The 22,116-nt window shown below is 42.9% G+C and overlaps 1 protein-coding gene across 1 annotated transcript in view; it reads left to right on the top strand.

Annotated features, from left to right (window-relative positions):
* The window catches only part of EBF2 (EBF transcription factor 2), a 222,468-nt gene that overhangs the window by 114,792 nt on the left and 85,560 nt on the right, over nucleotides 1–22,116 (top strand). The gene's annotated exons all lie outside the window — the stretch shown is intronic.

Here is a 22,116-nt window from a genome sequence, read left to right as displayed (position 1 = left end):
CCATCCTGGGCTCACCTCTGTCCTGGGTCTCATCACTGCATCTCATAGTTTTATCTCTAGCATCCATCTCCTGTACCGGATCATGAGTTCCCTGAGGGCTGCTGCTGCTGCTAAGTCACTTCAGTCGTGTCCAACTCTGTGTGACCCCATAGACGGCAGCCCACCAGGCTCCCCCGTCCCTGGGATTCTCTGAGGGCAGGAACATACTTTTCTCTTTCCAGCCTCTAGCACAGTGCTTAGCAAGTAATCAACACTTGATAAATATTTGTTGAATGAACTTGTGATCCATAATTTAGCCATATGTGTGGGTTCAGTTGCTCAGTTGTGCCTGACTCTTTGTGGCCCCATGGACTGTAGCCCACTAGGCTTCTCTGTCCATGAGATTTCCCAGGCAAGAATACTGGAGTGGGTTGCTATTCCCTTCTGCAGGCGATCTTCCCAACCCAGAGATCAAACTTATGTCTCTTGCATCTCCTGTATTGACAGGCAGGTTCTTTACCACTAGCACTACCCAGGAAGTCATAATTTAGCCATGATGTGGCCTAAAGTGGACTAAAACCCCAGGCCAGCTTGTGAATGGACACGGTTTGCTTTGAAGATCTCTATGACATTTTATATATTTTTGAGTTTTAAAAAAATACAAATTTTAATTAATTATTATTATTATTTTTTTGGCCATACTACCTGGCACTCAGGATCTTAGTTCCCTGACCAGGGATTGAACCCATGCCCTCTGTAGTGGAAGCATAGGGTTTTAACCACTGGACCACCAGGGAAGTCCCCTTGTGAGATTTTAACATGTTTATTGCAATGTTGCAAAAATTAGTTTGGTGATGGTGGGAATTTCTGTAAAGAAGGAAAGGAAGAGGTCAGGGTCAGTGGGTGATGTGGACATGAATCTGGCCTTCTGATAGCAGCTCATAGTCCAGAGCTGTAATTGCATCCTTCTGGTCAACTTGGGTGTCTTTAATGCTTCTCTGTGGCATGAAGCATGGACTAGGGCATTAGATGGTGGAGAAGTCATAGCTTTTTTTGTCCCTTCCTTTCCCAGGATCCTTTGTTTCTTCTGTAGTGCTATTGTCCCATGCCCCCACCCAAAAATGTCAGATGGGAAAGATGAACGTAAAGGATGGGGAGCAACAATGACCTGAGAGACACGTGTTGTTGTCCAGCTCAACAGCAGTGGAAGCATGGGGGTGGGAGGCCCAGGGACCAGAGAGGAGTGGCCTCTACCCCTCCCACTCCTCTACCCCACTCTTCACACCCTTGAGGTTTGATGTCTCACTGTATCAACTAACCAATGAAATAATGCTTGGAAAGAATATTTTCAAACCAGAGTGCTGTATAAGGTATCATTATAATTGTTATTAAATCTTTCCAGAGTAAAATATTTCCTTTAGGATGAAGTTGTTTGGCACATGGGAAAAATAATCCCCACTGTCAGCCTTACAAATAGCTGGCAAACAGTTACCAGTCTGCCACGTGTGAGAGAAAGGGGAGGTGAGGGTGATTGGGGGTCTCTCTCTACATGTACATGTTCCACATGCCTTTCCTCAAGAGGCACATGGAAAACGCAGTGAATGAAGTCATTCTTGTGCTCACCTGGTTTAAATCATCACTTGCGTGGTCGAGGGGTGGGTGCCTATTTTAAGGTCTTAGAGGAACCCAGCAGAAATCCAGGTTTTCGTTTCAGGGGGCTCACTATAACGATGACTTCTGCAAGCCTCAGTTTCCTTTTTCTGGAAAATGAAAGAATGGAGGGGAATGATCTTAGAGGTTCGTCCCCATCTCTGGTAATTGATGAGTGTCTGCAACTGGTAATACCCACTCATATCTCTGGGATGCTGAAGGAATAAGCAGACTCAGAGAGAAGTGCTTGGAGATCTTGGAAAGAAAAGTGCCCAGGAGACAAGGGAGCAGCTTAGGGATGGTCCCTGTCTGAGTCCCAGCCCTGACTCTCCCACTCACTAACTTCCCAGACTTAGGCAAGTCACAGAACCTCCCTGGCCTTGGCTTCTATGTCAGTGAGATGTATGGCTGGTAGATCCCACCTCAGAAGGCTGCTGTGAGGCTCAATGTGTTGCTGTTGTTGTTTAGTCACTAAGTCGTGTCCGACTTTTTTGTGATCCCCTGGACTGTAGCCTTCCAGGATCTTCTGTCCATGGGATTTCCCAGGCAGAATATTGGAGTGGGTTGCCAGTTTCTTCTCTAGGGGATCTTCCCAACCCAGGGATCAAACTCATGTCTCCTGCATTGCAGGCAGATTCTTTACCACTGAAATGAGGCTCAGTAGAGGTATATAGAAAACTATTTGATAAAATACTGTTTAGATATAAGTCACTGTTAACCATGGCTCTGCCACCAGTTTCAGAGGAATGTAGGGGCTATTCAGAGCTTTTTCCTTCCAAGGTTTTCCCCAGTTCTAATATTCTATTCTTCTGTGATGATATTTCCAACTATTTTGTAAACACACTCTTGACTCACATTGTATCTTAGAAACATCAAATATGCATATATTTTCAATTTAAAGGGGCTTAGATGTCATCTAGTCCAACCAGATAGGTCACACAACAATTCTCGTTATAGCATTCTTGGACAATGGATTAGTTATTGTGACAGGGAAATTTTGCCCAATTAGGGAACTAATTTTGATTCTGAGCAATGTTATACTTTAGCAGGGTTTCCCCAGTGGCTCAGCAGTAAATAATCCACCTGCAATGCAAAAGACACAGGAGGCCCGACTTCGATCCCTGGGTTGGGAGGATCCCCTGGAGGAGGAAATGGCAACTCACTCCACTATTCTTGCCTGGAGAATCCATGGACAGGGGAGCCTAGCATGCTGTGGTTCATGGGGTCATAAAGAGTTGGACACGACCGTAGCTACTTAGCACTCACGCAGTACCTACATAAATTGTAAAAGGTTTTTCTGATTGACCAAGACAAACTCACTAACATACAGGCATGCACACACACACACACACACACACACACACACACATATACAGGGAACCAACCTATAACCAAGGTGGTGCATCAGGAAACTGGGGAGTGCTGTCTTATATTAATATTTTTATATTAAACTTGAAAGAAATTAGGGAAATAGATAATATACAGACACAGAAGAAAGATCTCTGAGTTTTAAAGTACCACTCTCAATTGAGTGGATACAGTGATATAAAATAAAGGGACTTGGGGAGATATTTGTCTTATGAGTGAGGTCACCACAACAGAAGAACATGAAGTAGTTATGTTTTATGTGGAACAGTAGAAAGAAGACTGAGAATAAAGGTGGGGTTCCGATCCATTACCTAAGCTGCTGTGGAGGGGTTACCTAGGTCTCTGAGGAGCTCAGTGGTGAGATGAGGAAGAGAGCAGTTGTGACTTCTTGTTTTAGATTTTTTTTTTATATGGACCATCTTTAAAGTCTTTATTGAATATGTTGCAATATTGTTTCTGTTTTATGTTTTCCTATTTTGGCCATGAGGCAAGTGGGATCTTACCTCCCTGACCCGAGCTCGAATTCACATCCCCTGCATTGGAAGGCGAAGTCTTAACCACTGGGCAACCGGGGAAGTCCCACAGTTGGGACTTCTTGATAGGAACAGTCAGCTTTTCTTTTAGTTTCATGGTACCCTGAAGAGAGCCATGAAGATCTCTGGGGACTCATTGCCTCCTTGTGATACCAACCATAATTTATAAATAAAGAAACTGAGGCCAGGAAATGGTAGGGACTTGTGTAACATCACGCAGAAAACTAGGCGGAGCCAACACCAGAGGTCTGACCCTGAGTCTGAGCCCAGGGTTTTCCCCAGTGCATCACTGAGCAGAGTACATGACTTAATTCTCACTGTCCAGAAGATGGACACCCTGAAAATAATCACCCCTCCATCCTCCGGAAAGCATGAAGAGTTATGCCTTTCATTCAGCCACAAAGACAATCTTATTGTTAGTACCCTTACCATAGCTCTAAGTCACAATTGCTTTGGATGAATTTCTCAAATTTAGAGTTAGGATCTTACAAGCGTACTATATTTATCTTTCTGTGTTAGGGAAATGAAGGGAAAATGTTAATAGCTGTACAACTGGAGGAGAAAAGGAAAGAAAGGAAGAAAGAAACAGAAAGAAAAAAGAAGAAAGGAAAGGAGAGAGAAAGAAAGAAAAGGGAAGGAAGAAATAAAAAGGAAGAAGGAAGGAAAAAAGAAAGAAAGGAAGAAAGAAGGAAAAGAGGGAAGAAAAGGAAGAAAGGGAAAGAACAAACTAAGCTTTTTTTTTTTTTTTTCCCAAAGTAAGGGAGGAAACATAACATTAACACAAAGGAACACTCTTACTAAGAGTAGGTGGAGAAAGGCATCTGAAAAATAATACCTCAAGATGCATTGAAACATTTTAGGGAATTAGGGAATTCTGATCTCCTGAAAAAAAAAGAAAATTAATATTAAAGACAAGCTGTGAGTTTCCATCTGGCCTTGCCGCTTTCGACTAACGCTTCCATGACGGAATTCATCTGTCCATCAACTGTCAAAAATTCTCCTGTCAGTAAATCCCACGATACCGCAGCAAGCCCACCCCGCTCAAAATATTCCATGCCACAAACTATTCCGAATTCTGAATTCTTTTTTTCAGATCTCTGTTCTATAAGACATAAAAGTTGTTGCTTCCTGGCTGCTCTCTTTTTTTCTCTGCTTTTCCCCCAAATCTCTCTCACCCTCAACCTCTAGAATGGAGGGGGGTGGTTGGAGAATGAAGGAACTTGTGTGGAAAATTTGGGGAGCCCTCCATCATTTGCAGAGTCTGTTCCCACCCAGATCCTTCTGAGCTTTTGCACTAGAGTCTGACAACAGACAGCCCACATCTGTTTTAAAACACTGAGTGGTTGTGAAGTGTGAACTCCCCACTGTTTAATGTAACTACATGACTATTTAATGTACACTGTGGTAGAGCCGCTCAGAATGCCAAACTGTTGTGACATGCCTGAAGGACATATATAAACACAATATACTGCGGGTTATTGTGACAAAGAACATCTATGCCACAAACAGGGGGATCTGTTTGTTCACCAGGACCATCGGCATGAGAAAGGAAAAACATCCCCCAGACCCTTGCCTCCCACTCCTCCACATCAACTGTGAAATTGATACAGGCCTAGTGAATTGATAAATTCAATGGGCATAATGTGCCCGATTTTAATAATTTCAGAATCTCAAAACCACGTATCTTTTAAATGAATCTGAATCTCTAATACAGAAGGAATGGAGAGAAAGGACCGAAAGGAACCGCTGAAGATTTTGGCCTCTTCCTAGAGACTTTGTGAACTTTTATGGGTGTTTGGGGACATTGTGTAACATTTTTGTGTTACTTTTGGTGGATTTGGGGGCTGTCATTTTCTGCAGATTGTCATAGATGGAAAAACCATCTACAGCTGCTGCTCGCGTTAATGAACTAAATAAGAGGGAAGACATGATGGCTTTGCAAATATATTTCATTTTTAATATGTTTCTCTCAAAGGTGAGTTCTTTTACCTTCTGACATCTCATTAATCAATTGATCAGAATCAGTTATTTTACATCGCATTGCTATAATTCTAATTAACCTTTGCTAGTTAAATACTCACCAAAAATCAACTCCAATTGTAACCTCCTTTCCTTTAATCTGAGCATTTCAATAAAAGCTTTTCTTTTTTTCTCAGTCTTTAATTAGGAATTAAGTGGAAAAGAGTTAGACTGTGTGGTATCTACTGCTCTTTAGGGGATTTTTTAAAACCTAGAATAAAATCTTTAGGTATGAAAAACATATGAAGGTTCTGCTGTGAGCAGACTTACAGAGCGTGGACTCGGCTATTCTTGGGTGTCCTTTTAGGAAGGTATTATTCTCTTTTTAATTTAAAGTTGCTGTTTCTCAGAAAATAGCTATTTCCATGGAAAACAAAACAAACCATCCTGAAACAACCACCAAAAAAAAAAAAATCTCTTTGTAAATGATATTAAGAAAGAGAAAGGGAGATTTGTTTTGAAAATAAATTTCAAACTGCTATGATTGTTGGTATTTAAGTTATGCTATTTTAATACAGACCCAGATTCAGCTTCATCTATTATTTCTAGATTGAAAACATGGAGGCCAAGGTTCCACAATTAGGAAAACTTACTCCAGCCTCTGACTGGTCATTTTGGGGGTTCCCATGATTTGTATATTACTGCATCCCCTGGTTCGCATTTTTTTTTCCTGATAACTTAGCAGTCACCCAGGGAATAAATTTGAGAAGGCCTTTAAAACAAAATTGTGAACATTTTCCTGTTTGCCTTAGTACAGGCTGCACATGGACCATCCCAGGCACGAGGACTTTTCTTATAATGAGGATTTTAAAGGGACGGTGTAGGAAAAGGGCCGAGGATGGAGAAATTCAGCAACACGGCAGGAACAACCACTTCTGCAGAGCAGGCAAATGGGGAGTTTGGGCATAAGGTCTTCTGACGCCAATCGCCCCTTAGAAATACGGTGAATTAGTTGTGTTTTGCTTCGACACGCTCCTCTCTCGTATTCTCCCCCACTCATCTGCCGCCTTTCATCACTGTGAACATCCCCATTACCAAGTAACACCTCACATTAGCTCTTAATGCGCGTAAGTTTCTGGTTCCACGGCTGCAGATGCCGTGTCACGTTACCAGCCTTCCACCGCCGGCGGACTCTAACGGGCTTTTATTTTAATTTCCTTTCTCCCGCTGCTTGCAACTTCGGAGACTCACACCGCTCTCGCCCCGCAAACGGGGTTAGTGCCTCTTTAAGGATATTTCCATCGCATTTCCTACCGTCAGTTAAGTCTCATCAATCATGTTTTTAATTAAAAAGAAGGACATCTCCATCCCACTTTCGACTCAAAAGTGCATAATGAAATCCTAGATTGGGGCAGCATTGGAGAGTTTTCTGCGCATCGACGCTCAATGCTTTCGGTTGGGAGATGCGGGCTGAGGAGGTCAGGAACACCGGTGCATATGCAAGTGGCAAGCAAATAACACTTCTGATAGGGTCGGGTGACATGTGTCAACCCTTGTCATCGAGAAACAAGAAAGGCAATGTGCCCGGACAAAGGGTAGGGTGGAATCTCTACACACTGGCAGAACCTGACCCACGCGCGAGGCTTTGTGTACCAGCTGTCTCTCTCATTGTTCTGTGCCTTCCTCCCCAGTACCCCTGACAACAGCCACTGCCGCTGGCATTCCACCCTGACATCTGTTCAGCTTTATTGATGCGGCCCTGGAGGAATTCCCAGTGTAAACAGGGAATTCTCTAAGGGAACCCCATGTTGTAAAGGGATGAGCTGCATAATGCAAAGATTTAACCACTATTTAAAGGTGTGACACTTGATTGAAAGTGACTTGATTTTTACCCCCTTTCCAATCCTACCTCCCTCTCTACCCTTAACTGTATTTGGCACATGCTGGCTGCAGCAGGGCCGCCCCCACCCCCCACCCCCCCCACGCCTCTCCCTCCCCATTGCTTTGTTTTCCTGATGCAGAACTGTTAGAAAGGATGAAGGATGGGGGCCTGGGTACCATCGTCCAAAAATGCCACTTAAAAAAAATTCTGGGTTACAGTCAATTGAGCCTAGTCGTCGCGTTGGGAGCCTGCCTGCTGCCCACCCACACTCCTGGCGAGAAACAGCTTGAGAGGCACTTGGTCCTGTGACTGAAACTAACGGGGTGGGCTTTGTGCTCCTTGCTAGAAGCAACTGTGGCCATTTACGGTCCCCTGGCGGAACCTCGTCAGCCCAGTCCTGGCAGGGCTGGAACTGAGGGGATTTGCCTTTGGAATTTTATGTTTTTGGCAATGGTGCTGTAGGATGTTAATACACAGCTTTTTAAAAGCAGACCTGTGAAGAAACGCCATGCATCCATCTTCGCCCCAGTGAACGTACACGCTATCTAAGGCCAGCTCTGCAACGCTGCAGCCTGGCTCGACTTCCTGGCTGATGTTCAACTACAGAGGGTGACTTGAGAGCTCAAGGACTAACATTTTGAGGCTGAGGTTAAATATGCAGAGATCTGTCAGTTGGGCCCAGGCACATGATTGCATCTCGTTAGAAGTGAACTTTACTCATGAAAATATATGGACAGGGTGTATTCTGTGAGGTCATGGGTTGGATCTACATTTGTCTGGGTGCAACCCTCACCCCACACCCTTTCAGTCGACTAGGGGATTGACAAACTCTGAAAATGGCAATGACCCCCTCTTGCACAGATTCAGAATCAACGAGGGTCTGTGTTATCATAATAAGGTCAAAAGAAAATGACAAAATTACCAGAGTATATGAGGTCCAAAGTTAGAAAAGGAAATCCTTTTCTATAAGACCCTAAAGTGGTTGCTGACCTGTATTTTCAGAGAACAGATGTCAAAAGGAGGGTTCGTGTGTGTGTGTGTGTGTGTGTTAACCATAATCCATGGGCTGGTTCTTTACCCAGAGTTTTGGAATTTGCTTTAAGCTGATTCTTTTCCTTCCCCGAACAGAAGGTGGACTTTAAGTCAAGGAACCAACTTGCTTTTGGGGAAGTGGTTGTGCCCACTGCTATAGACTGAATTTTCATTTGCAACAACAATAGGAACCCTCTAGAGACTTTTTAATTCTAAAAATAATTTGTGTATTCTCTTCTGACTGAAACAGTACAGGCTCACTTGAGAAAATTTAGAAAATGTGGACCAGCAAAAGAAAATAAAAAGAAAATACCCATTTATTAGACCACCACTCAGGAAGAACCATTGATCTCCTTGGATACCCTTCTTCCAGTCTTGTCTCTGTCAGTATAGTTGAAAAGAGTGAATAGCCTATGTTTATTCTTTGGTAGTCTGTTTTTTCCACTTACTAGACTATCTTCCTATATCATTTAAATATTCTACAGTAAATTTTACATAATTATGTGGTATTCTTTGGCCTATCACAGTCAGTTATTCATTTCTGGACAAATGTGGTTTCTGCTCTTATATGTATTATAAACAGTGCTGCAAGGAATACTTTTGTAGGTAAAGCTAGGTACCTTTTAGGCATTTTCATGACTTTCTTTTGGCCAAACCCTTAAAATAGAATTGCTGGGTCAAAGGCTATATGCGTTAAAAATTTTTTTTTTGATCCATTTTACTATACAGCTAGAAAGATTGGATTAACTTACACTCCCACCAGTAGTGAATCAGGTGAGATTCACTCCCAAATGCAAGTCTCCTGGGCATGTTTGTGTGTGTGTGCATAATGTAAAACTATGGATAACGAAGTGACAGTCCCTTTTCCATAGATTCATGGCAGTATTTCTAATTAATATGTCCATTCCCAAATCTCTTCCCATCTGGCTGAAAAATAATAAGTACAAACAGCTAAGTGTTGATAGAAACCTCAGAATCTGGCAAGGGCCAACTTTCCTTCCTGTCCACTTTAAAGTGAAGAATAAGTTAACATTGACATTTTTACCAGTCACAGATTTAAAGTGAACTGGAAATAGAATTCAGGCCCTGTTCCGAAAAGGAGCCCTTAAACACCCAGCACCTCCACGCAGGCCTGTTGGAAGGTGGCCGGTGAGAACAAGACAACTCAAAGCTTTGTGGTGACCATACTTTCGTTAGAACGTGACTATTGATGGCCTGCCCCTTTAAGCACCGTTTTCCTTCACTGACTCTGAATATACCTTTTGGGATTCAAAATAATTTTGCAACAGTGGATACAGACCTTCTTTATGTGTTATTGGTCTGGGAACAGCAACAGATTAAAAAAAATATTACCGGGTCAAATAACAGCTGTTATTATTAAGTTCAGCTTTTATTATCAATTTGCCAGCAGAATCCGGCAGTAAAAAAAAAAAAGTCTGCATCTGAGCTTTTTACTAATCAGTACTCTCATTTTGTTAATATTCTAACGACTGTCAATTTACTTCAGTGCTGCCATTTGCAGAATTTTCCAATTAGCAGCAAACCTGTTCCACCTTCTCCTGTAATTATGGGGGACTCAGTTCAGATCAGCTGTGGCCAGACAGCATATGATGTAGTTGCCAAAATCTGTGCAATGTTGTTTTTAACCTTTGCATGTGCTGGCACAGTTTTAACATCTCTGTTTGTAGGCAGGAGGCTCCCACAGTAGTGGCATGTGTCAAAATATCAAAATTATTTTTAATAAACACAACGAGGATGAAAACACAAATATGGGCATATTTGGTTTTCGGATCAATCGAACGTCTGTTTCAGATTTGGTAGCATTTCCCCTGCTCTACTCACTTCTTTTTTTTTTTTTTTTAAATCAGGAGTCTTTTGTAAAGAACAATTGAGGGTTGCTGAACTGAACTGATTTCTCCCTGTTTCTGTGGCTAGTAAAACAACAGTGATTAGAAAAATCTCACATTTTAGAAGGGAGGGAACCCCCGAATCCTGTGGGGCTAACCCTCTCAGTTTTAGAAATGAGGCTCAGAATGGAGAAGGGACTTACCCAAGGTCACACAGCTAGTTAAGTGCAGAGCTGGGTCTTCTGCCTCCAGTCCAAGGATCCTTTCTCTACAGCCTTCATTTCCCCCCTTCACTTGATGGCTTCTAGATGTGGCAGGAGACAGAAGAGGAAAGTCTCACCGGGATGCCTCGTTTCATAGACTGCCTTGCTAGCAACATCAAAACCTATCAAACTCTCTGAAAAGCTGCCTAAACAGCTGACAGTGCAGTAATAACAATAGTACGGCAATAACTATTATTGCTACATGAAAAAAATATATTTAATAATAAGCTCATTGATTTTTAACAACATCTCTGTGTTGCCTAATTGATGGGAAGTTGTATGTTTGTGTAGCCGATGGGGGTTATGAATTAAATATGGCCGTCTTTCCTTGAGGGATGCTTGTCAATGCAAGAAAGACGGAAGATCTACATTCCCCCCAAGCAAAATAGTGCCCTTGTAACAGAAGCAGGGAAGACTGAAATGCGAACAAAAATAAAAACCATCCATCACTGTTTATTAAGTGCTGCTACTTGAAGGTAAAAAGGATATTGAACTGTTTTTAAATTGGAAGGAATGTAGCTGGACAAAATATTGATGGTAATATTAGCTGGGTGACAAATTTTATTCTTTTGTCCACATTCATCAAAGGAGCAATTTGGAGTGAGTTATTCTCTCTATGCCCATAAACCGATTTTTCTTCCCTTTTTATTTCTTAAGCACACATGTTTATTAAGGAACATGGTGTAGGAGGGATGATACCTTCTCGTTCCAGTCGTTCAAACCTTGTGTGTGAGTCAAAGGTTCCACGATTGCTTTCGACCAGGCCATGCATGGATCTCCAAGGTGCTTATATAAAATTTAATATGGGCTTAAAAATTGAGGCAGACTGAGTCTGTTCCCACAATTTAAAAGAAAAGGGGTGGGTCAGATTTGATTTCATTTTTAGCTGTGGTTTTCAAGTGGAAGTTCTGAAGCATTTATTTATTTTTCCAAATTTATAGTGTGCCCCTTCAGTCCAATGTTCACTGGCTGCTGTTCAATGAAAACATCCAAGTTTCTATGGCGAAATGGGCTGAGGCAGGGAAATGAAAATTGAAAATGTCGGCTGACAATGGGGAGAATTTCAATAAAAATTTAGTTTGAAGTTTCCTTTGCTTAAACTCTATTCAGCTTCACGTCGTTTTTGTTTGCATGAGGTCACAGAAGTGCTGAGGTGTTTCACAAAAAACCTTACCAGGCAGGCTAGCATACTCAGATACAGATGGATCCAGTCCAACCCCCATGGACAGAGGAGCGTGGTCGGCTACAGTCCATAGGGTCACAAAGGGTCAGATGCGACTGAAGCGACTTAGCATAGTCCAACCCCCCAGTGTTTTTAGAAAGGCCTACTATGTGTCCAGAGCTGGTCCCAGGGGTTGGGGGTCTCCATGTTCTCCACTTCAATTTTGGAAATCCGGGTCCTTTCAACTTCAACTGTGCATTTAGCCAAAATGATATTCTTGTTTCTTTTGACAAATCTCATCATCCCAACCAAAGTGAAATTTGTTGAACAACAGAAAGTGGTTTGTTTGCAAGTAAATTCATAAATTTCAAAATCCGTTGGACTAGGCCACTCTAAAGCCAAATGGATTTTCTTGGATGTTGCTTGTCTTCCTGAACTGTCTCACTTCTCAGTTAAATGAGGAAAGTTTTAAGGAGGCTGGCCAGAGCTGATCAATTACTCAATCAGTCAACAAGAATTTAATGAGTCCCTGCTCGGCACTGAGCCATGGTAATATTTATGTAGCATTTTGTGGTTCCCAGCACTCTTTCGCATAGGTTGTCTTACTTGCTTTTTAGAGGCAGATATTAGTGAGGCTCAGAGTGGTTCAGTGACTTCCTTGAAGTCACACAGGTCATGGCCTCTAAACTAGCTCTCCCAGAACTTGGTATACACTTGGACTAAGGACCAAGTCAGTAGTACATCAAGAAGTATTCACAATCTTGGATGAGCCTTGGGGATGTGAGCTGAATAAAACCTGAAGACTGTGTGTGCTCATCTCAGTATCACATCCAAGCCTTTTAGAAGGAATTGAAAGTAATTCTGGTTTTCTTCTTAGACATCTTTCAAGAAGTAATGTAAGTGACGGGAACGCAGTTTGTTAAGATTTTTGTGCCATGATTTTGTCCTTAATTCTTCTCCCATCCTCAGCTGCCGTGAAGGCTGTATCCCACTCTTCATTCTCCATCCTTAAGTTCTCACCCTCTCACTCTTTCTCCTTTTCTCTCCCCGTCTGTCTCCTGTAAACCTTCAGTTCAGTTCAGTTCAGTCACTCAGTCATGTCCGACTCTTTGCCACCCCATGAATCGCAGCATGCCAGGCCTCCCTGTCCATCACCAACTCCCGGAGTTTACCCAAACTCATGTCCATCGAGTCAGTGATGCCATCCAACCATCTCATCCTCTGTCGTCCCCTTCTCCTCCTGTCCCCAATCCCTCCCAGCATCAGGGTCTTTTCCAATGAGTCAACTCTTCGCATGAGGTGGCCAAAGTATTGGAGTTTCAGCTTCAGCATCAGTCCTTCAAATGAACACCCAGGACCGATCTCCTTTAGGATGGACTGGTTGGATCTCCTTGTAGTCCAAGGGACTCTCAAGGGTCTTCTCCAACACCACAGTTCAAAAGCATCAATTCTTTGGTGCTCAGCTTTCTTCACAGTCCAACTCTCACATTCATACATGACCACTGGAAAAACCATAGCCTTTATTAGACGGACCTTTGTTGGCAAAGTAATGTCTCTGCTTTTTAATATGCTATCTAGGTTGGTCATAACTTTCCTTCTAAGGAGTAAGCGTCTTTTAATTTCATGGCTGCAGTCACCATCTGTAGTGATTTTGGAGCCCCCAAAAATAAAGTCTGACACTGTTTCCACTGTTTCTCCATCTATTTCCTATGAAGTGATGGGACCAGATGCCATGATCTTCATTTTCTGAATGTTGAGCTTTAAGCCAACTTTTTCACTCTCCTCTTTCACTTTCATCAAGAGGCCTTATAGTTCCTCTTCATTTTCTGCCATAGGGTGGTGTCATCTGCATATCTGAGGTTATTGATATTTCTTGCAGCATTCTTGATTCCAGCTTGTGTTTCTTCCAGCCCAGTGTTTCTCATGATGTACTCTGCATAGAAGTTAAATAAGCAGGGTGACAATATACAGCCTTGACGTACTCCTTTTCCTATTTGGAACCAGTCTGTTGTTCCATGTCCAGTTCTAACTGTTGCTTCCCGACCTGCATATAGGTTTCTCAAGAGGGAGGTCAGGTGGTCTGGTATTCCCATCTCTTTCATAATTTTCCACAGTTTATTGTGATCCACACAGTCAAAGGCTTTGGCATAATCAATAAAGCAGAAATAGATGTTTTTCTGGAACTCTCTTGCTTTTTCCATAATCCAACAGATGTTGGCAATTTGATCTCTGGTTCCTCTGCATTTTCTAAAACCAGCTTGAACATCTGGAAGTTCATGGTTCATGTATTGCTGAAGCCTGGCTTGGAGAATTTTGAGCATTACTTTACTAGCGTGTGAGATGAGTGCAATTGTGCGGTAGTTTGAGCATTCTTTGGCATTGCCTTTCTTTGGGATTGGAATGAAAACTGACCTTTTCCAGTCCTGTGGCCACAGCTCAGGTTTCCAAATTTGCTGGAATATTGAGTGCAGCACTTTCACAGCATGATCTTTCAGGATTTAAACCTTAGCTCTTTCTAATACAATTCCTTACCACTCCTCTTACCACTAGTTATCTGCATCTGGGTAGATATGTTGCACTGAGTTGCAGGCCTTAGTGCAACTTAGTGATGGGGTGGGAAGTGGAGGTGGAGAAAGGAGTCATAAGGGCTCCCCCAGGACCAGTGCATCCTTCCTCACACATGTGTGCAGATATGCCAAAGAGGGAGCAACCCCGCGGACCGAAGGATCAAGATTTACAAAGGAGATGACTTTCGTGTGTGTCCCAAAACATGGGTAGAACTTAGGTTTCCAAAGCAGAAAAGGAAAAAGTACCCAATAGAAGGGGGCTTCCCTGGTGGCTCAGTGGTAAAGAATCTGCCTCTAATGCAGGAGACTCAGGTTCAATCCCTGCCTAGGGAAGATCCCCTGGAGAAGGAAATGGCAACCCACTCTAGTATTCTTGGCTGGAGAATCCTATGGACAGAGGAATGTGGTGGGCTACAGTCCATGCAGTCATATGCCTCTCTCTGCACAGTCCTTTCTGAACTCATAACAGTAATGTCAGTAACCAGCATATATGGAGTGTTGACATGGAGACATCTCACTAAGTGTCTCTGTAGGGTAGGGACCTCCCATGTAGAAGGTTCTTGTTGAAAAATAGGGAATATATCCTGGTCAGTTTGTAGCTTCGCCAAGTCTGACCCAGTTCCCGGTGGAAAAGGGAGGGGGAGGTCCTCGGGCTCATATCCACCCTCTGTCGCCATGGTGGAATGGGTCACCTCTCTGCAGATAAGAACAAATGAAAGGTGTGTGGGCTTCTTAGTCTTTCACAATCAACAAGGGTAAGACTCAAGCTCTTAAAGACCAGGTTTCTAAGAGATTCTTCTCTTCAGGAAGCATGTGGAAGTTCAGCTTGTTCCTTGTAGATTCCAAACAGCCCCAAGAAAGCCGAGTAAATGTTTCAGGAATTCATGCTAGCTATACCTTTTCCCCCTGAATGAATTTATCCTATAGGAAAACATTAACTTTACCAAATTTGCAACCATTTCTTTCCCCTCCTCATTAGGGGAAACCCATTTCTGACCGTTTCTGAAAGTTTGCCCACAGTCGTGTGGAGGAAAGGGGACAAGCCTTGTATCTTTACACTATGGGCCTGCCTCCTTGTATGTCTGTTTTCACTGAATGGAGTAAGTACATTCTGGGCTTTTCCTCAGGCCATGCAGGCCAGGTTTTATTCCTGACAAGATTTTCTTATTAGTTATGTAACCCTTCTGGAGAAGGAGAGGATTTCTCAGAGAAGAAAAAAAAAAAAACACACACACACAATACTTGACACACTTTAGTTATAAGCTGGACCACAATAATAACAAGATCATGTAAACTCTCTGTTTCAGAGTGAAGTTCCAACTGAGTACTTTTCGGTCTGGTGTGTAGAAATAAAGTGTTGTAAAGCAGCACAAATCACAGTGATGGTCCCTCTTCCCCTCTCACACCCCATCTTCTAGGCTCAGAAGGAAGGTTTCATGTGCACCAAGAACTGGACAGCTCACCCAGGAGTTATCCACCCAGGTGAAAAAGTGCCCACTATTTGGTACTGTCAGGGTTTTTTTATGTTTCTATTAATATGATGCAAGTTCTCTCTGGAGAGGAACCAGTAGGAGATAACATGGATAGATAGATATGGCTTTCTAGGTGGCACCGGTGGTAAAGAACCACCTGCCAGTGCAGGAGATTTCAGAGATTCAGGTTCCATTTCTGGTCAGGAAGGTCCCCTGGAGGAGGGCATGGCAACCCACTCCAGTGTTTTTGTCTGGAGACTCACTTGGACAGAGGAGCCTGGCCGGCTACAGTCCATGGGGTTGCAAAGAGTCAGATACAACTGAATCAACTGAGCACAACATATAAATATATATAATATAAACATATATAAATATATAGTGTATGAAATATACATATTTCTAAATAAATGTGTGTTACAATATATATATTACATATGTAATTAAATAAATTACATATGTAATGCCTTAAATAAATTTAAGTATACATCTATGTATTAATTTATTTTAAGGGATTGATTTATGCAGTTGCATTGGCAAGTCCAAAATCCATAGTGCAGTCTGGCAGCCCAGAAACTTAAGCTAGAGTTGCTGCTGTAATTTTGAGGCAGGATTTCTGGGAAATGTCAGTTTTTGCTCTCTAGATGCCTTCAACCAATCAGATGAGGCCCACCTACATTATGAGGATCATCTCCTTTACTGAAATCCACTGATGATAGATGTGAACTGCATTCACAAAATGCCCTCCTCATAATACCTAGATCTGTGTTTAATTGAATAATTGGGTCCTCTAGCCGAGTCAAGTTGGCATTCAAAACTGATCATCCCAGGAACTTCCCTGACAGTCCAGTTGCTAAGATTTCTTGCTCCCAATGCAGCAGGTCCAGGTTTGATACCTTGTCAGGAAACTAGATCATACATGACACAACCAAGACCCAGTGTAGCCAAATAAGTAAATGTTAAAAAACAAAAATCTAACCATCACAGTCCTGAAACTATCTTCTGTTTCCTGAATCTTGGGACTTCTAAATCCTCTTACTGGCCCCCAGAGGTCAGAGGGACTTCCTTCTTAAGCCCAAGAGATTATCTCACCTGTTGGAGATCTTCTTCTCATACCTTACACGTAGTTTAGTGAAGTTCGATTGCTTCAAAGGTGATGCATAGAGCTTTTTAGTGGATGTCTCAAGTCTTGCTCTGAAATAATAAACTGTTGTCTGGTTTCAATGGTGATGAAATCTTGTAGGAAATAGCTTGGAAATGTGGAAAGGACTTGGGCCTCTGGGAACTGGCCTTCACTCCTTTACAAAGTAAAACACATGGGAGGGATCCATGAGCCTCATGGAAACTGGGACCCATGCAGATTCTCTGACAAGATGAAAACCCTCAATAGGGTGCCCTCTGAATCAGAGAGGGTGATGCCTGGAGAAAAAGATGGATCCACTGTGTCCAAGTGGAAGTATAAAGACTGAGGCTCATCTCATAGAGGAGTCCTCTCCACCTCTCCAGCCTGTTTCCTAAGGGACTTGATCACCATACAATCTAAGCAGTTGTGTATTATTTCTGAGAAAGACTTGGGAAAAGCATTAGAAAGACAGGAAAGCTATGGATGGGAGGGAGAGTCATGGGCCAGACATGATGTTTCCTAAGCACCTTCCTTCATCTTCAGTGGGTGAGCCTTCGATTCAGTCCCAGAGAATTCACAGAAACCCTTCATTTCTCAACCAGGCACCCACAGGGAGGGGACAAAGAGGTCTTCCTCTCACATCCTGGTGTGGCCTCTCAGTACCTGGGGACGGGGAGCCCTCACCTAGTGGTCCTGCCTCACAGCAGAGGGACTGACACCTCTTGATTCCTCTGAGCTGACTGCACATCTGAGTCCTTAGGATACCTGCTGGGTTAGGGAGGGCTGAGGAACAGTTTGCTGGCATGTAAATAGGAAAGTAAGGGAACCATTATGATCCACAACACACAGACAGACAGACAGACACACACACACACACACACACACACACACACACTCACACTCAACAGAAGAGAGTAGAGCCTGCAAGAAACTGACTGATCCCTGCAGAAATCAGTTATACTTCAGAAACATTTTCAATCAGTGTCTGTGAACTACAGTCCAAAATATAGAGATAACCATGCTTGACTTTAAAATGCATTCCCTGGACTTTCTGGTGGTCCAGTGGTTAAGAATCTGCCTGCCAATGCGGGGGACATGGGTTCCATCCCTGGTCTGGGAAGATTCCACATGCCACAGGGCAGCTAAGCCAGTGAGCTGCAACTACTGATCCCATACTCTAGAGCCTGGGAGCCGCAACTACTGAGCCCACATGCCCTAGAGCCAGTATTCCACAACAAGAGAAGCTACTGCAGTGAGAAGCCTGCACACCCCAGTAGAGTGTAGCCCCCTTCCTCAGTGCAACTAGAGAAAGCCGAGTACAGCAACGAAGACCCATCACAGCCAAAAAACAAAACAACAAAATGCAAAAAATAAAAATTGCACATCTTTTTAAAAATTTAAAAAATAAATAAAATGCATTCCTTAAGTCAGTTATAAGGGTTTTGGAAAAAAAAAACTTTCCTATCATGGAAATGAAAAGTTGAGTATTCTCTGCCTTTCCCCAGATGGCCCATGAAGGGGTTCAGGGCCCCAAAGCCCATTGTGACTCAGAGGCAGCTGCTCTGACCCAAGGCTCCCACAGACCTCCGAAGGAGACTGTCCAGAGGTTTGGCCGCCCCGTGATTAGGCCCTAAAGAGCCATTCTGTGTTTCTGGCAGTTCACACACACACCAAAAGGCAACTGATGAAGTGTAGTCACAAGGACTCGCCAGAGTGATGTCATGGCGGTCAGGGGTGGGGGTGGATTTGGGGATGAGAGACAAATGACAACGTGCAGAGGGCCCTTCTACAAGGTCCCCCCATGCTCAGCCAACACTACATGTACACAGGACACTCTGTACCAGGGCCCCCAGTCTGAGGTGGGGCCCAGGGCCTGACCATTCCCCTGTTTCCATCATCACTAATCACAGTACTCACCTTCCCTGGGTTCTTTTTGTCTGCTTTCCTGCAAAGTCTATTCTTTTCCAGTTAAAAAAGCCTGGGAGAGCTTCTGAAATTCACAAGGTGGTTTAGGGATAAGATTTATCATAACTTTTCAAAATTGAGAGCATTACCAGGAAAAGAGATGTATCAGGATTTCAAAAAAAAAAAAAAAAAGGAAATATTCTCAGGGCTTGAGGTGAAAATACTAGCAACTCTCCACGTGGTAGGGCCCTGTTTGGTCCAGTAATCACAACAGGAAGGTGCCTGGCATTACGAGGCTGCTGGAGGGTTATGAAAAAAGAGGCCTGGTTTTTGAAACCACTGTTGAGATTGTCCCCCAAAGGCCAAAGCAGGTGTTTTCAAAGCACCCCAGAAACAGGTCTGGGGAAAGCCTCAGTCCCCCATTGAAGGGAAAGTCGCATGTTTTCCATGCATCTGGTATTTTTCCGAGCTCCAGTGGGCACCGAGGTAGCTGCTATGGGTGCTTCAAATGTCACCTTGATTTTCTGATCTCCTGCATGTATGCTGAACGTGTGGGATTGCTGCATTTAGAATGTCTCTTGCCAAACTCTGTCTTGCAAGAGTCAGAATTCAGGCTCAGACGTCTGATGATCGAACCACACAACTTCGGAATTAGTCATGCTAATGAAAGCCATTTGGTTCTGTTTTCTCTGTGAACAAAGCTGTCTGCGTTGGTTCATTTAATCGAGCATCTATCTGGCAATTATTGATATTAAATTGATTTAGTGTTTCGAAAGATGTTTCAGACACCAGACACAGAACTCCCAGTTTATTTTACAGCTGAGTACAGAACATGAATTCCGTCCCGAAGTCATCGGCTCTGGGTTTAACCCCTAAAGTGTAAGCATTGATCCCTTCTTTACCTGGTGACTTACTTACTAGCCGTTGTGCTCTTCCTTCCATGTAATTTATTTTTGGGAAATCAGTGGAACCCTTTGAGGGGAGGGTCACCTGCCTGAGATTGTTTTTCCTGAGCAGAAGGATAGTTTGCTCAGTGTGTCATGGTTCTTCACCAGAAGGCTGATGCTATGGTAGAGACGGGAAAAATATGTTACTTCACAGAAAAGTTTTAAGTTGTTTCCCAAAGCATCTGACTAATTCTCCAGCAGCTCTCAGACGTATTGCCCAATTTTACAGAAAAGCTATGTGAGGGAACACGTATAAAAGGTGAAAATATTGTTGGCGATACAGACAGTAATTGAACATGATCTCCTCCCACTTACATTTTATCCTGTAGGTCACACTGCCTCCTACATTACCTGATTGGTATTAACATAAGCATGGAAGATTAATTTTATAGATCACAGGGAATGGAGATGACATTTATCTTCACTTTTCAGTGAATCATCTCACTGGGGAAGGGTGAACATTCAACCCAGGTTAAAAGAGTTAAGAACAAAGTTAGTCCATGAACAATGTTATCTCTTGTTTTTTTTTGTTGTTGTTGTTACTGTTTTTCTAAATTATGATATGAAAGTCTATCTGCCTAATTTTGTTTGCCAAAAAAAGGCAGTATTATAATCTTGGCCAGCCCAGAGATAGAATATATTACTAACAAAATCATAAAGATTAGGAGAATGTATTATTAACAACATAATAAAGATTAGGACAAACTGAAAGACTGCAACTTAAACTGCACTGAGCTTTTCCTTCTGTATTATATCACACTTGAAGTAAAAATGCCCCCCTCACCTCCAACTCAAGACCTTGGATAACGAAGTAGAGAGACAGGAATACATTTTGATCAGCTTAGAACTTGTATTGTTTAATAAAAAAAAAACAAAACTGCAGGCATATTACCAGGAATGGTGAAATCTCTCTTTTCTTTTTTCTTAAAAAATAAAGAAATTTAGATACAGACTAGATGCCTAGCCCTTCGCTCAGTGTGGTTTTTTGTAATCACCTTGGCAAGCTGAGGGCTGGTGAAAGAAATGGGCCTGCTTTTTTGGGCTCTGCTGTATTTCAAGGCACGATTCTTTCAGGAGGAATAGAGGAATTTTGTAGCTTCAGTTCAGGTCAAATGAACAGCCAATACTTTCTGACTCACGCATGAGATAAGACGACTTCCCTGGGATGGTGTTGGGCCAGAGGCTTGTCTGGGCCATTTCTAGGGGTGGCTATCCTGCCCATGGGTTTGTGAGGGAGAAGCTGGCATCGGATCACTGATGTCCAAGTCAGCAGAGAACCCTAGGCTGAGAGAGTCGCCTTTCTCCCAGCCCGGCCGCACGACCTTCTGTGCGTCTTCCCCAGGGAGCTTTGGCCATCGTTTTCCCATGCTCCAGACCCAGTCCTGCTTCTCGCTGAGAATGCTGAACAGGCTTTGTGGCCTGAGTGAAGGGCTGAGATGTTTTACTTCCAGGTCAGCTGTTTGTCTCCCTAGGGAAAGTCATTTTTTTTTGTTATTGTTAATGGCTGTGTTCAGTTATCCATCGGGTGAGGAAAGATTATGAACCCAACTCCAAACTCCAGGGCAGGGGAAGCCTCCTTTGCGGAAAACCCAGTCTCAGGCTTTTGTAGATTATTTGATATTGAGCATGTAGGTTATCCAGGCTTCCCAGGTGGTGCTAGTGGTAAAGAACCCATTTGCCAATGTGGGAGACAAAAGAGGTATGGGTTCAATTCCTGGGTTGGGAAGATACCCGGGAGGAGGACACAGCAGCCCATTCTGGTATTCTTGCCTGGAGACTCCCATGGACAGAGGCACCTGGTGGGCTACAGTCCATGGGGTTGTAAAGAGTTGAATGTGACTGAAGTAACTTAGCACGCATGCACGCATGTAGGTTATCCAGGACTTCCTTTCTTCTTCACAATGATAAAATTGTAGTAGTTTAATTCTCTGCCTCATCCTAAAAAGAATTTGCATTGGTTCTTTTGACTTATCAGGACTTCTTTCAAAGGCATTTTGGAGGGTGAGGAAGCCAGTGGCACTGAGAGTCACCCTGAGTGAGGCCCTGAGGTTTGGGGACTAGATGAAACATATATTTTTCTACCCTGTCTCATGTGTGTGTGTGATGATGCAATAATGCTGTCTGTTCTGGCAGGGGAAGTGAGTAGTTGAAACCATTTGAAAGTGTAAGATCTTTGTAGATATCAAATACCCCCACCATCAATTTCTCCAGAACAGTTTTATTTATTTGAGTCACCCTGATTATATGGTCTCAAGTGAATACGCCATGTACTGCAGCAGGCTTTGACAACAGATCTCATTTAATGAAGGGTAGAAATAAGCACTGAAAATCAGCTTCAATCTTTAGAAAAGGTCTGGATTTGTACAACATAGTGTAACATAAAACCAGGTTAGAAAAAGATAAAATCTCATCAGTTGGGACATTATTTGG

The sequence above is a fragment of the Bos javanicus genome, chromosome 8 (assembly GCF_032452875.1).
Source record: "Bos javanicus breed banteng chromosome 8, ARS-OSU_banteng_1.0, whole genome shotgun sequence".
Lineage (NCBI taxonomy): Eukaryota > Metazoa > Chordata > Mammalia > Artiodactyla > Bovidae > Bos > Bos javanicus.
Note: the sequence above shows the minus strand (reverse complement) of the source record. Positions and strands in the feature narration are given on the sequence as shown.